Below are 7,577 nucleotides of genomic sequence, written 5' to 3'. Positions count from 1 at the left end.
CTGAGTCAGACCAGGATTGAAAAACAGTTTGAGTGTCATGTTACACCTGACATATGCATGAAATATACATGTATTTTATTGATTGGTAAAACATATTACCCTAATAGTAGGTCATTATACCTACTATTTGTTCAGTGTTTCTTTGGGAAAGGGAAGCTATGTATGCTGTAGTTCTCTTACAGCATGTGTGTGTGTGTGTGTGTGTGTGTGTGTGTGTGTGTGTGTGTGTGTGTGTGTGTGTGTGTGTGTGTGTGTGTGTGTGTGTGTGTGCGCATGATGTATATAGGTCTTGTGTGTTAATGTGTGTTCTTGTGCATTTGTGTGTGTGTGCGCATTCAGTATATAGTTATTTTCAATGCTGTATGTAGTTCTTGTATATAATTATTGTGCGTTTGTGTGTCTGTGTGCATGCTTGCATGCTGTATATAGTTCTTTTCCATGCTGATTTTAGCTTTTGTATATAGGCCTAGTTATTTTGTGTGTCTGTGTGCATGCTGTATATAGTTATTTTCCATGCTGATTGTAGTTTTTGTAAATAGTTATTTTGTGTGTCTGTGTGCATGCTGTATATAGTTCTTTTGAATTTGTGTGTGTGTGCATGCTGTATATAGTTAATTTCAATGCTATATGTAGTTCTTGTATATAGTTATTGTGCGTTTGTGTGTCTGTGTGCATGCTGTATATAGTTCTTTTCCATGCTGTATGTAGTTATTGCATATAGTTATTGTGTGTGTCTGTGTGCATGCTGTATACAGTTCTTGTGAATTTGTGTGTGTGTGTGCATGCTGTATATAGTTATTTTCCATGCTGTATGTAGTTCTAGTATATAGTTATTGTGCGTTTGTGTGTCTGGGTGCATGCTTGCATGCTGTATATAGTTCTTTTCCATGCTGTTTGTAGTTTTTGTATATAGTTAGTGTGTGTCTGTGTGCATGGGAAATCCGGAAATTACAAAGGTAAACAACAGCACGACACACGTAGATGGTGCACGTGTCAGCAACGTCTTTGTTATTAAACATTGTGAAGTGCTGTTCCAATCCCATCTATACCTATCTGAGCTCATGTGGTCTCACACACTCACTCACTTAGCACCTGAGATCAATTAAGTCTGTGAGTCTTTAGTCCTTAGTCCTCAGGGCTCACTTTGGGATTGGCCCTTCGTGTGTGTGTGCATGCTGTATATAGGAAATGGGCTCATTAAATCAACATAAGGCCTTAACTATATTAATTTTAGTCACTTACCAGGAAGATCACTTACCTTTGATCTAAGTCATCATATGTTAAGCTTGAGTGTGTAATGGGTCACCTAAAAGCAGTTCTGATTGACTAGGCCAATTTCGACTTGTTAAAATCGCTTAAAATCGTTTTTTAGGGTTTCCCTATTCACAGGCCTAAAACAGGTAGTGCAACCCAAAATTTTCAATGTTAACATTCAGATTCATATTCTACACATCCAGACCTTTCAGAAAAGTATGGTTTTGTTGGGAGGTGGGGGGGGTGCACGGTAGGCTTATGTAGCTCGCCGCCTATAATTTTGTTGGCAGACCGAACATTTTATATTACTGTACAGGAAACTTCAATGGTTATTTGTTTTATTTTTGTCCTTTTCTAAAGAGATTAAACCACAAACATCCCTGCAAGTGTACTGACCTGCTCAACAGAAAATCGCATACGAAAGTTTTGCAAAAATCACCCACAGTTTCCGCCCAGTTTCGAACTGGGGACCTTTCGCGTGTGAGGCGAACGTGATAACCACTACACTACAGAAATCTATTGATGAGGACATGTGCTTTTTAGAAGATGGCTCCTTCCCATAATCTGCTCTGCAAGCAGTGTGACAGTCTGTGAATTCCACAAACAACAGAACAGAGGTCATTCGGCATGGAAGTCTGCCTACAACTCCTTGGTACGATGGCCTTCACATGTCTCAAGAGTAAGGGTTTTGTAGCGAATTGCAGCATTTATATTTAAAATGCATCCACTTGTTTCCGCCCAGTTTAGAACTGAGGACCTTTCGCGTGTAAAGCAAACGTGATAACCACTACAGTACGGAAACTTGATTTGCACGTTAGTCCCACCTCTTCTATAATCTGCTCTGCAAGCAGTGTGACAGTCTGTAAATTCCACAAACAACAGAACAGAGGTCATTCTGCATGGCAGTCTGCCTACAGCTCCTTGGTACGATGGCCTTCACCTGTCTCAAAAGTAAGGGTTTTGTAGCATTATATTTAAAATGCATCCACTTGTTTCCGCCCAGTTTTGAACTGAGGACCTTTTGCGTGTAAAGCAAACGTGATAACCACTACACTACGGAAACTTGATTTGGACAGCACCCACCTAGTGTGATTCGTCATGGCAGTCTGCCTACAGCTCCTTGGTACGATGGCCTTCACCTGTCTCAAAAGCAAGGGTTTTGTAGCGAATTGGAGCATTACATTTAAAATGCCTCCACTTGTTTCCAACCAATTTTGAACTGAGGACCTTTCGCGTGTAAAGCAAACGAGATAACCACTACACTACGGAAACTTGGTTTGGACCTCATTCCCACCACTTCTAGTGTACGCTTGTTCAAAAGCGACTGAAACTAGACTGCCCAGTGTTTTTAACATGGCAAAAAGCTGCTAATTTTGTTGGCCGAACATTTTATATTACTGTACAGGAAACCTCAATGGTCATTTGTTTTATTTTTGTCCTTTTCTAAAGAGATTAAACAACAAACATCCCTGCAAGTGTACTGACCTGCTCAACAGAAAATCGCATACGAATTTTTTGCAAAAATCACCCACAGTTTCCGCCCAGTTTCAAACTGGGGACTTTTCGCGTGTGAGGCGAACGTGATAACCACTACACTACAAACACGTCTTCAGGTTGCAGACATAAATCTTTAGGTGCACGCTTATTAAAAAGCATATAAAGGAAATGAGCGCTGCACCCACCTAACGTGCCAAAGAGTTTAAATTTTCTGTCAGAATCCAACCACTGTTTCTAGTCGGTTTTGAACCGAGGACCTTTCGCGTGTTAGGCGAATGTGATGACCACTACACTACAGAAACCTATTGTTGAGAGGGATGTGCTTTTTAGAAGATGGCTCCTTCCCATTATCTGCCCTGCAAGCAGTGTGACAGTCTGTAAATTCCACAAACAACAGAACAAAGGTCATTCGGCACCCACCTAGTGTCATTCGGCATGGCAGTCTGCCTACAGCTCCTTGATACGATGGCCTTCACCTGTCTTAAAAGTAAGGGTTTTGTAGCGAATTGCAGCATTTGTATTTAACATGCCTCCACTTGTTTCCACCCAATTTTGTACTGAGGACCTTTCACGTGTAAAGCAAACGTGATAACCACTACACTACGGAAACTTGGTTTGGATCTCATTCCAACCTCTTCTAGCGTACGCTTGTTCAAAAGCGACTGAAACTATAGACTGCCCAGTGTTTTTAAGATGGCAAAAAGCTGCTAATTTTGTTGGCAGACCGAACATTTTATATTACTGTACAGGAAACCTCAATGGTCATTTGTTTTCTTTTTGTCCTTTTCTAAAGAGATTAAACCACAAACATCCCTGCAAGTATACTGACCTGCTCAACAGAAAATCGCATACGAAATTTTTGTAAAAACCACCCTTAGTTTCCGCCCAGTTTTGAACTGGGGACCTTTCGGGTGTGAGGCGAACGTGATAACCACTACACTATGGAAACAAGTCTTCAGGTTGCAGACATAAATCTTTAGGTGCACCCTTATTAAAAAGCATATAAAGGAAATGAGCGCTGCACCCACCTAGTGTGGCAAACAGTTAAAATATTCTGTCAGAATCCAACCACTGCTTCTGCTCGGTTTCGAACCGAGGACCTTTCGCGTGTTAGGCGAACGTGATGAACACTACACTACAGAAACCTATTGATGAGGTACATGTGCTTTTTAGAAGATGGCTCCTTCCCATAATCTACTCTGCAAGCAGTGTGACAGTCTGTGAATTCCACAAACAACAGAACAGAGGTCATTCGGCATGGCAGTCTGCCTACAGCTCCTGGGTACGATGGCGTTCACCTGTCTTAAATGTAAGGGTTTTGTATCGAATTGCAGGATTTATATTTAACATGCCTCCACTTGTTTCCGCCCAGTTTTGAACTGAAGACCTTTCGTGTGTAAAGCGAACGTGATATCATGGCATGTGCTTTTTAGAAGATGGCTCCATCCCATAATCTGCTCTGCAAGCAGTGTGACAGTCTGTGAATTCCACAAACAACAGAACAGAGGTCATTCGGCATGGCAGTCTGCCTACAGCTCCTTGGTACGATGGCCTTCACCTCTCTCAAAAGCAAGGGTTTTGTAGCGAATTGGAGCATTACATTTAAAATGCCTCCACTTGTTTCCGCCAAGTTTTGAACTGAGGACCTTTCGCGTGTAAAGCAAACGTGATAACCACTACACTACGGAAACTTGATTTAGACGTCAGTCCCACCACTTCTAGGGTACGCTTGTTCAAAAGCGACTGAAACTATAGACTGCCCGGTGTTTTTAACTTGGCAAAAAGCTGCTAATTTTGTTGGCAGACCGAACATTTTATATTACTTCACAGGAAACCTCAATGGTCATTTGTTTTATTTTTGTCCTTTTTTAAAGAGATTAAACTACAAACATCCCTGCAAGTGTACTGACCTGCTCAACAGAAAATCGCATACGAAATTTTTGCAAAAAACACCCACAGTTTCCACCGGGGACCTTTCGCGTGTGAGGCAAACGTGATAACCACTACACTATGGAAACAAGTCTTCAGGTTGCAGACATAAATCTTTAGGTGCACCCTTATTAAAAAGCATATAAAGGAAATGAGCGCTGCACCCACCTAGTGTGGCAAACAGTTAAAATTTTCTGTCAGAATCCAACCACTGTTTCTGCTCGGTTTCGAACCGAGGACCTTTCGCGTGTTAGGCGAACGTGATGAACACTACACTACAGAAACCTATTGATGAGGTGCATGTGATTTTTAGAAGATGGCTCCTTCCCATAATCTGCCCTGCAAGCAGTGTGACAGTCTGCCCAGTGTTTTTAACATGGCAAAAAGCTGCTAATTTTGTTGGCCGAACATTTTATATTACTGTACAGGAAACCTCAATGGTCATTTGTTTTATTTTTGTCCTTTTCTAAAGAGATTAAACAACAAACATCCAAGTCTTCAGGTTGCAGACATAAATCTTTAGGTGCACCCTTATTAAAAAGCATATAAAGGAAATGAGCGCTGCACCCACCTAGTGTGGCATAAAGTTAAAATTTTCTGTCAGAATCCAACCACTGTTTCTGCTCTGCAAGCAGTGTGACAGTCTGCCCAGTGTTTTTAACATGGCAAAAAGCTGCTAATTTTGTTAGGCGAATGTGATGACCACTACACTACAGAAACCTATTGTTGAGAGGGATGTGCTTTTTAGAAGATGGCTCCTTCCCATTATCTGCCCTGCAAGCAGTGTGACAGTCTGTAAATTCCACAAACAACAGAACAAAGGTCATTCGGCACCCACCTAGTGTCATTCGGCATGGCAGTCTGCCTACAGCTCCTTGATACGATGGCCTTCACCTGTCTTAAAAGTAAGGTTTTTGTAGCAAATTGCAGCATTTGTATTTAACATGCCTCCACTTGTTTCCACCCAATTTTGTACTGAGGACCTTTCACGTGTAAAGCAAACGTGATTACCACTACACTACGGAAACTTGGTTTGGATCTCATTCCAACCTCTTCTAGCGTACGCTTGTTCAAAAGCGACTGAAACTATAGACTGCCCAGTGTTTTTAAGATGGCAAAAAGCTGCTAATTTTGTTGGCAGACCGAACATTTTATATTACTGTACAGGAAACCTCAATGGTCATTTGTTTTCTTTTTGTCCTTTTCTAAAGAGATTAAACCACAAACATCCCTGCAAGTGTACTGACCTGCTCAACAGAAAATCGCATACGAAATTTTTGCAAAAACCACCCTTAGTTTCCGCCCAGTTTCGAACTGGGGACCTTTCGCGTGTGAGGCGAACGTGATAAGCACTACACTACGGAAACACGTCTTCATGTTGCAGACATAAATCTTTAGGTGCACGCTTATTAAAAAGCATATAAAGGAAATGAGCGCTGCTACCACCTAGCGTGGCAAACAGTTTAAATATTCTGTCAGAATCCAACCACTGTTTCTGCTCGGTTTCGAACAGAGGACCTTTCTCGTGTTAGGCAAACATGATGAACACTACACTACAGAAACCTATTGATGAGGCACATGTGCTTTTTAGAAGATGGGTCCTTCCCATAATCTACTCTGCAAGCAGTGTGACAGTCTGTGAATTCCACAAACAACAGAACAGAGGTCATTCGGCATGGCAGTCTGCCAACAGCTCCTGGGTACGATGGCCTTCACCTGTCTTAAAAGTAAGGGTTTTGTATCGAATTGCAGCATTTATATTTAACATGCCTCCACTTGTTTCCGCCCAGTTTTGAACTGAAGACCTTTGCGTGTAAAGCGAACGTGATATCATGGCATGTGCTTTTTAGAAGATGGCTCCTTCCCATAATCTGCTCTGCAAGCAGTGTGACAGTCTGTGAATTCCACAAACAACAGAACAGAGGTCATTCGGCATGGCAGTCTGCCTACAGCTCCTTGGTACGATGGCCTTCACCTGTCTCAAAAGTAAGGGTTTTGTAGCGAATTGCAGCATTTATATTTAAAATGCATCCACTTGTTTCCACCCAGTTTTGAACTGAGGACCTTTCACGTGTAAAGCAAACGTGGTAACCACTACACTTCAGAAACTTGATTTGGACGTCAGTCCCACCGCTTTTAGGGTACGCTTTTTCAAAAGCGACTGAAACTATAGACTGCCCAGTGTTTTTAACATGGCAAAAAGCTGCTAATTTTGTTGGCAGACCGAACATTTTATATTACTGTACAGGAAACCTCAATGGTCATTTGTTTTATTTTTGTCCTTTTCTAAGAGATTAAACCACAAACATCCCTGCAAGTGTACTGACCTGCTCAACAGAAAATCGCATACGAATTTTTTGCAAAAATCACCCACAGTTTCCGCCCAGTTTCGAACTGGGGACTTATCGCGTGTGAGGCAAACGTGATAACCACTACACTACAAACACGTCTTCAGGTTGCAGACATTAATCTTTAGGTGCACGCTTATTAAAAAGCATATAAAGGAAATGAGCGCTGCACACACCTAGCGTGGAAAAGAGTTAAAGTTTTCTGTCAGAATCCAACCACTGTTTCTGCTCGGTTTCGAACCGAGGACCTTTCGCGTGTTAGGCGAATGTGATGACCACTACACTACAGAAACCTATTGATGAGGTGCATGTGCTTTTTAGAAGATGGCTCCTTCCCATAATCTGCTCTGCAAGCAGTGTGACAGTCTGTGAATTCCACAAACAACAGAACAGAGGTCATTCGGCACCCACCTAGTGTCATTCGGCATGGCAGTCTGCCTACAGCTCCTTGGTACGATGGCCTTCACCTGTCTCAAAAGTAAGGGTTTTGTAGCGAATTGCAGCATTTATATTTAAAACGCATCCACTTGTTTCCGCCCAGTTTTGAAC

General features: G+C 41.9%; 5 non-coding genes across 5 annotated transcripts; all 5 read right to left on the bottom strand.

The window, feature by feature from the left end:
- Positions 1-1,697: 1,697 nt before the first annotated feature.
- trnav-cac (transfer RNA valine (anticodon CAC)) lies at positions 1,698-1,770 on the bottom strand. Its single transcript has one exon. It is a non-coding gene; the product is annotated as a tRNA-Val (tRNA).
- A 474-nt stretch (positions 1,771-2,244) lies between these two features.
- trnav-uac (transfer RNA valine (anticodon UAC)) lies at positions 2,245-2,317 on the bottom strand. Its single transcript has one exon. It is a non-coding gene; the product is annotated as a tRNA-Val (tRNA).
- Positions 2,318-4,892: 2,575 nt separating this feature from the next.
- Positions 4,893-4,965, bottom strand: trnav-aac (transfer RNA valine (anticodon AAC)). Its single transcript has one exon. It is a non-coding gene; the product is annotated as a tRNA-Val (tRNA).
- Positions 4,966-5,974: 1,009 nt separating this feature from the next.
- Positions 5,975-6,047, bottom strand: trnav-cac (transfer RNA valine (anticodon CAC)). The gene has a single exon. It is a non-coding gene; the product is annotated as a tRNA-Val (tRNA).
- A 1,201-nt stretch (positions 6,048-7,248) lies between these two features.
- trnav-aac (transfer RNA valine (anticodon AAC)) lies at positions 7,249-7,321 on the bottom strand. The gene has a single exon. It is a non-coding gene; the product is annotated as a tRNA-Val (tRNA).
- Between the last annotated feature and the right edge of the window lie 256 nt (positions 7,322-7,577).

Source organism: Siphateles boraxobius, unplaced genomic scaffold, assembly GCF_051911475.1.
Source record: "Siphateles boraxobius isolate OS27281-9 unplaced genomic scaffold, OSU_SipBor_1 6, whole genome shotgun sequence".
Classification (NCBI taxonomy): Eukaryota; Metazoa; Chordata; class Actinopteri; order Cypriniformes; family Leuciscidae; genus Siphateles; species Siphateles boraxobius.
The sequence above is the reverse complement of the archived record's forward strand: the minus strand, read 5'-3'. Positions and strand labels throughout refer to the sequence as shown.